This window comes from Perca flavescens, chromosome 21 (genome assembly GCF_004354835.1).
Source record: "Perca flavescens isolate YP-PL-M2 chromosome 21, PFLA_1.0, whole genome shotgun sequence".
Taxonomy (NCBI): Eukaryota; Metazoa; Chordata; class Actinopteri; order Perciformes; family Percidae; genus Perca; species Perca flavescens.
This window is the reverse complement of record NC_041351.1, coordinates 29,747,179-29,755,161: the sequence shown is the minus strand read 5'-3', so window position 1 is coordinate 29,755,161 and position 7,983 is coordinate 29,747,179.

Genomic DNA, 7,983 nt, shown 5'->3' with positions numbered 1-7,983 from the left:
GTCCCCCCCTCTGATCAGCAGCACTACATGCACTAATCAATCCATGAAGGCATTGCGACCCTGTACTTAAACACAACATCTTTGGCTGCGTGATTTACTGATGCTCAGACAAGTCCTACAACGTCACAACGACTTCACCGTTAGTCCATTTGAAATGCATTCATAGAAAAGAGGGTTATATGTTTACACCATAGCCACTGGTAGGTTTCTGTTAAAACTGCATATCAGTACACCTCAAATTAGGCCTGGGCTGGGCAATATGAAAATATTTCGACAGGCATTTGTCAAGCACCAGACATTTTTCTGTAGCACTAATACAGTAGTAGCTGTCCCTTTTTTAATATCTCTGATTGTGTCAGTCCATGAATACTGAAAATCAGTGAGCAGCACTGTTGTACGTAATATCCCCTTTACATGAGTTATGCATCAATGTTTTTTTTTTTCATTCTACTATATTAGCTAGAAGCAGACATTCCCATCTGTTCCCTACAGTTTCTCAATTTCTAGGAAATGGACATGGATATATATCAATTTTGCAGTAAAATTGCAGTAAGATTATGATTACTTGCGCTGTAATAAAAGATTTTATCACCCTTTATCCCCAATCCCAACTCCAGGTCCACTCACCAGCTTTTTCCAGAGATTTCAGCTGTATCACACAGATCTCACATCAGTTGTGACGGTGATTGACCTGTTGACATGGAAGTTTAGTAGCTGTTATGATTTCACCCTTAGCCATCCAATGCTTCCACTAAAACAAAGGAGCGTTATGACGACAGAAATTATAAGCACAAATTCCTAATGGATCAGGCTTCGTATGGCTTGTCGATGTACAACATCAATAGCTGTTCTGATTTCATCAATAGCCCTGTGGATTGGGATTGGGTCCTCAGGATTCCATAGGGTTTGGGCCGGTACCACTGGTTTTGAAAAGTTATGTGCTCAAAATTGATTTTAGGTTTTCTGTGAACTTAAAAAATCAGCAATAAAGAGTTTGGTGTTTTGGTTAAGATGAGGTGTACTGTTGGATTATGCAGTCTGCCTAGGAAACTAACTCTACTGCACTAACTGTTAGACATGTTAGCACGATTAAACTTCACTCTGCTACTTACTGGATTTGGACCATTTAAGTTTACAGTACACTTTTTAAATTACAAACAAACCAGGGCTGGGAAACCGAAGTCTGAAGAAGAAGTTTTTTTTGTTGGCCTCCATTGAAGCCAACAACTGAACATTTCAGAATGGCCTCTTGAAGTGTGTGAGCATTGGGTAAAACCAGAAGTCTGGATAATGTTGAGGTTTACGTCGGGTCGTCCTTTTGTTTTTGTTTAAATCCCTGTCTACTGGTATCTAACTCAGGTAAATTTACTGTAAGGAAAATAAATACTTAATATTGCTACTATTATCCTGTCAGCAAGATGATCCTCATGCTGTGTGGTTGTTTAGTTCTAAACGATTGTTTTATTGAGTCTTACGCAGTGTTTAGTTTATCTCATGATTGTCCTTATCTCATTAATGTTGACCTTCAAGTCATGTTCCTTGCGCATTGTATTATCTTTTACCATGGCTGTTTTAATCGTTGTACATGTTCGGGCCCCCCTTCTGAGAGCCTGTGCTCTCTGCTGTGTTTATTCCAGTTATTTGGTGTCCCCTCTCTTTCTGCTCTTGCTGATATTATACCTTGTGCTCGCAATTCTATTTATGTTTTAGAACCTACTTATGTCAAAAGGTAACATTGCTAATGATTTGGATGCCATTGTGCTAGTATTCACCATGAGCTATTCTATGATTTAGTTATTGATGATAAGTTATTATATTGTAATTCATTGAGTTATAACTGGGCCACAATAGTGAAATCAACAATTTCCCTTCCCAAATTCTGGAAAGATGATTGTTAGGAAGTTTTTTTACGTGTGGGGAGGGTGACACTGTATGACACATGATGTGATTGGTTATCATATTACCGAGAATGATAAAACCTCCCTAAGGATTTTAAGATTGTAGTAAAAAGATATTTGAAACATGCTGCTTTAATGCGAGTCGACTGACAGACTCACCAGAGAGGGACAGGATGCTAAAGAGAGGAAGACAGCAAGTGAATGGTTTCATGTTTTTTTCTCTTTTGGGCAGAAACGTCAGAGTGCTGGTTGCTAGCAAAACAGAAGTCGGCACGTCCTTTTTACACTTAGCTCAGCTTGAGACAGTACAGCTGATTATTTTAGCTTTTTGGGGTTTGTCATATTTGGTAGGGTTGGCTAATGTGGGTTTTAGGCTGCTCCACAGACTGATTGTGTAGCTATTCTGTATACATTTGATGAAGGTTTAGTGAAACTGTATTAAGACAAAAGCTTTCCATTGAAACCATCCATCCATCCATCTTCGTCCGCTTATCCGGTGTCGGGTCGCGGGGGGAGCAGCTCCAGCAGGGGACCCCAAACTTCCCTTTGAAACCAATGATGGATTAATCTGTGATGGACTCACACAGGCCCATAGCAGCCTTGGTTGCTACAATACTTTTTGTATTTTCTTGAGATAATGTCATCTTTTCTTGCAATCATGACTTAATTGTCTCCTTTACTCCAGGCAACAAATTGTGCTTAGTTTGACACAAAAATACATTTTATCACAAGGTCCACTTTTCTGGAGCTTTCATGGCCTTCATTAGCATATTTGGTTATGCATATAAAGTATGAAAGCCCGTCTCCCTGAGCAAAGCAGAAGTACCATTAGTAGTCATTTTATGGATTTCAAGTTGGTTCACTAACTTAATTTAATAAAATTTAAAGGGGCTGTACTCGACATTCAGAACATAGAATAGGAAGCAGTAAACAAATGTTTGCTATGTAAAGATATAGTGGAGTAAAGGCGTTCTGAGCAGAGAATGAATCCACACTCCCTCTGTGTGTGTTTTAATCCGACTTTCTCTGATTTTTGATTTTATAGCCAGTCCGGCCACGCGTGCTTGTGGGCGGGAAAAACCGTTGGTTCACAAAATGTGAGATTGAATTCACAGCCCACTGTTTATTTTCTCCACTATTTCGAGTACAGCCCCCTTTAAAGCTGTAGTGTGTAACTTTTTGATATTAATGAACGTCCGTTACATTCAAGCCATTGCCAAATGAGTTGCTACAAAGCTAATTAAGACTATCAGCTCCACCCAACTCTCTCTGGAGTTCTCAGTCTAACTATGTTCAGAAGATCGTGGCGTCCGGTGACTTTCCCTCGCAGAAACTGGAGTGAAGATAATGACCTCTTCTGAAGAGTCCATCATGGTTTTTAATCCTCCGTGTCCTCTTTGGCTACTAGCAACTGTGTGGAGGAGGGGGGGGGCAGCGGTGCATGGTCACGGAAGGCTTGTATCATGTGGACGTGCCGACAGTTTTGTTGTCATTCCTTAGAATTCCTCATGGGGGAGACAGAAACTACACACTACAGCTTTAAGAGTCCATATACAGTATATTTGGTAATATGCAGCTCTAAAACATAATAGCTGAAAGTTAGACTGCATCTTTTATAGCAAGTGTTAGACACCACTAAAGATGTTCAATAACTTTAGATCCTCACCTCAGTCTGATCTGCAGTCTGTCCTGTACATTAATCCAACCCTACTTTCCAATGTGATGACAGCAAATAAACTGTTGTGTCACACAGGCTCTGTCTTTCCACCCTAGGGCAAGACTTTTTATTGATTTCATTATTTACCTGAAGAGAATCAACAGTGTGTTTTTAAGATCATTTGCTGTAAAATTGTTTTCACTTTATCATCCTTCAGTGCTCAGCAGTTGTTGTCTGTGTGTGTGTGTGTGTGACTGCGCTGTCTGCTCTCTACACTAACCTTGGAGCTGTCCCTGCTCCAGTACGGCACAACCCCACTTTGATTTGAACTAATAATATGCACAGGTCTCTTCTGTTTATGTAGCTTGTAATATATGAATATAATGAACAATATGAAAGTCATGATCTTTTGTAAATTAACTTGATTAAATTGTATTATTATTTTTAATCTAAACCAAAACAGACTGCTAACTACTAGATTATAATATTTTCTCTGACATTTCTTTTTCATAAAATTGTTCATTTGTTTGAAGTAATCAATGTGAAGGAGTCTTTTAAAGGTTGTTTACAGGAGTTTGAGATGTTTTATCACTGCCTTATTTTCTGTTAATGTCTCCTCCTCGTCTCTGTGTTTGGAATATTGATTATTGATCATTTGGGCAGCTTTGTGAATCTCCTCTGTGTTTCTAGCCTGTTGTGTCACTGCTAACTAACAACAACCATACCATGCATTTGTGTACAGGGCATTGTTCATGGAATTGGTTTAATGACTGACTCCTAGTGATGCAACCTTTGACTTTAACTCCATTTATATCAGTGTAAACCTCAGTAAATCAGCCCATGTTACTGAGACATTGTGTTCCAGTGTGGGTGGGCAGATATCCCAACAGCACATCCACTATGTTCCTCATATTATACTGAATATTTAGAAGATGGCAAGCACGAGCATTTAGTTTTCCTTCTAAAGGACCACAGAAGGGTTTTTCTTACAGAGAATTCCTTCTTTACATTACAGCTGAAGCAGAACATAGTGTGTTATATTGCTAAATATGTTTTTCCATTCTATCTGCCTTTTACTGTATTACAGTTGTTTTTAAATGCAGACTGATTTGGAAAAAGTCTGGATCACTGAATTACCACACGACAGTAACCTAACCAAAAATAATGTTACTGTGGAGCGTGGAGTATGCCATCTGTATAATTAAAGGCTTTTACAGTGTATGTAAGAATTATAGTTCTATCAGTTGGTCAAATTCTCAATTACAAATGTATTACAGACCGATACATTTAAATGATTCTGAATTAGTTGACCTTATTCTGTCTTTAAATGTAATATTTGTTGGATTTTAAAATGGAATTGCAACATTTACTTTAAAGGGCTTTTACGTTTTACGTGTGTTAAGGCATTTATTTATTTGTCTGCCTATCATATTCATTCATTGATAGTTTTCAATTATTTCTTTTCGACAATTGAAATTAAACTTACTGAGCAGCAGAAAGAGCTCTGATTGGCCCATTGTTATGTGTTGGCAGGAATCTGACCAATCAGAGCTCCTGCTTAGTTTGCTTTAGTGGCTCATTTCATTTTTATACATCTTTACAATACAGTGATGAAATGAAAACTGCCAATGTTACAGCAGGAAAAAAATGCATTGTAGAATATGGTAAGCAGAAAAACAGAAAAAAAAAATCCAACTTTTTTAAAATGTTATTTTGTAATTCCATTTTACATTCATAATTTGAAGACAGAATAAGGACATTGAATTATAAATTGGCAATGTATAGTTTTTGGAAAGGGTACATTAATGAATTACTGATTATGATTAAACACTGCAAAGGTCTATATAGTCTCAGTGGCACAGTCCAGGCTCACTGTGATACATAATCCATCTAAAATATTGTTTCAAGTCTGCAGTTGATTTTCATACCACAGCAATGTTAACAGATACCAATGGCTGTCTGGAAGGTAGAAGAGGACAACATAATAATACAAAGTATATGCAATTTGCATTCAATTGGTTAAAAAAATGCATAAATACTAATATGGTAATTTAGGCCCTTATTAACATCTATACATATTAGGGATCGACCGATACTGGTTTTTCAAGGCCGATACCGATTATTAGTAGTTAATGAAACCAATAAACGATATTTGGAACCAATATGCATTTACAGTGAAAATTATCATCTTTAAGTCAAAATTAAGATTTTGAAATGTTATAAACTCCAACACAAAACTGTGTTTAAATGCTTTAAGCAATTATAATAAATTAGAAAATTTCAACATAATACCCAGTAACAGATAGTCAGATAGTGGGCGCCTGGTTAGCTCACCTGGTAGAGTAGGCGCGCATATAAAGAGACTTCCTCCTCGATTCAGCGGCTGAGGGTTTGACTCCGACCTGTCATTCCCCCTCTCTCTCCCCTTTCATGTCTTCAGCTGTCCTAAAAAAAAAAGGCCTAAAAAGTCCAATAAAGTCAGATAGTGTAAGGGGGGGGACATTAAGTCATACTCAGTGGTGAGTCAAACCGAAGCAGAGGGACAGACACCGAGCCAAAGTTGTGGCTTGTTGACTTGTTAATTTATTAACATTATCTGTCTTCAGGCAAATAAAACACAGATACAGATAATCTGCAAACTGCTAAAAGAAAACAAGCCGATAATCAGTCTATCCCTAATCTAGACATACATCTACAGTATACATGTAGAATATTTACTGAACATACTATCATATCTGTCATCTCAGAATGGAACACACTGACCAGTCAGACTACATACATACATACAGATATACAACATGAGTATGCAGTATCAGTCCAGATGAGTTCTGACTTTTCACCACCGATGATTAGGATGTAGAATGTGTCTGAGTGGAGCTGTGTCAGGGCTGGCTGCACGCTGCCCTCTCCGCTCTGCTCCTGTGTTTACAGTTGAACTGAAGTTAGTTCAAGGTCTTTTACTCCTGGTCGTTGGGTACTGGGCACAACAGTTTTTTTCTTCTTTCGCTTTTATTTGTCTATCATGCACTGCAGACAAATGGAATAGCCAATTGATGGCATCTGTTTTACAAATGTTTATCGCGTGTGAACAAAATCTCTAACAGTAGGGTTGGGCATCGTTTGGATTTGAACAATTCCGATTTTTCCTTTCGACTCCGGTTCTTATCGATTCTCGATTCCGATTCTTTGAGGGGTGGAGTTGAAACGTGTCACATGCTTAATTAACAAATAAGAGGAACATTATATTTTCATATAATGGTGATTTACAGTTGTACCAGGCTTTTTCAAGGTAAAAGAAAGGCAGACTTTAGAGTGCCGCTTACTGTGCTCCATCGCTGCAACACAACAGGCGCAAGAATTGACTGTCCCATAACTTTTTCATTTGTTTTAGATTGATATCTGTACTTCATTTCAGTAAATTTAAAAAAATCATTACTTGACTTGCTGCAGATACTTTCGGTAAATATTTTGTCAGTTAACTTTTTTAGGTGCAGCAAATTTAAAGTGACTGCTAGTGAACGTTGATAGCACACTGGCACGACATGAAGCGAGCAGCTGCTCGAGGCGGGTCAGTCTAACACCTGATGGGATGCTTTGAACAATGGACAGCAGTACTAAAAAAACAATCTAAAATGTAAAAAAGTAAATGGAGTAAAACATGCAAAACCAGCATTATGCTTCCTTAATGGGGTCCAGGAAGAAAAACAAAGTGAAGGGGAAGGAATGGAAGACAAGAGTTTTCTAGGCCAATCAACCATTAGACTTTGCTTGTTTGAGCTGCGTCAGCTGGCTGTTGACTGCTGCGTTTATGTCACACGGGAAGAACCATCTCAACGATTCAAATAAGCTATGAATCCTATATTTCACTAGACTCAGTGTTGTAATGTAACAAAGTACAAATACTTCGCTACTTTACTTACATAGAATATTCACGTATCTGAAACTTTTACTTTTACTCCACTACATTTCCCATGAACATCCTCGTGACTAGGGTTGGGTACCAAAACCCAGTTCTACTATGGAACCGGTTCCTACGCAACCGGTAGGAATCGGACCGGATTGGAACGCAAATTTCGGTTCCTCATTTTGGTTCCACTTAATGTGTGGACTGAAATATTTTCCCTCTGTCACTCCGAAACGGACATAAAAATATCCCCCTCTCTCTGTAGTCTACTGTTAGTTAGCTAATCTCTCTGTAGTCTACCGTTAGCTAGCTACTCTCTCAGTAGTCTACCGTTAGCTAGCTACTCTCTCTGTAGTCTACCGTTAGCTAGCAACTCTCTCTGTAGTCTGTTAGTTAGCTACCCTCTCTGTAGTCTACCGTTAGCTAGCTACTCTCTCTGTAGTCTACTGTTAGTTAGCTACTCTCTCTGTAGTCTACCGTTAGCTAGCTACTCTCTCTGTAGTCTACCGTTAGCTAGCTACTCT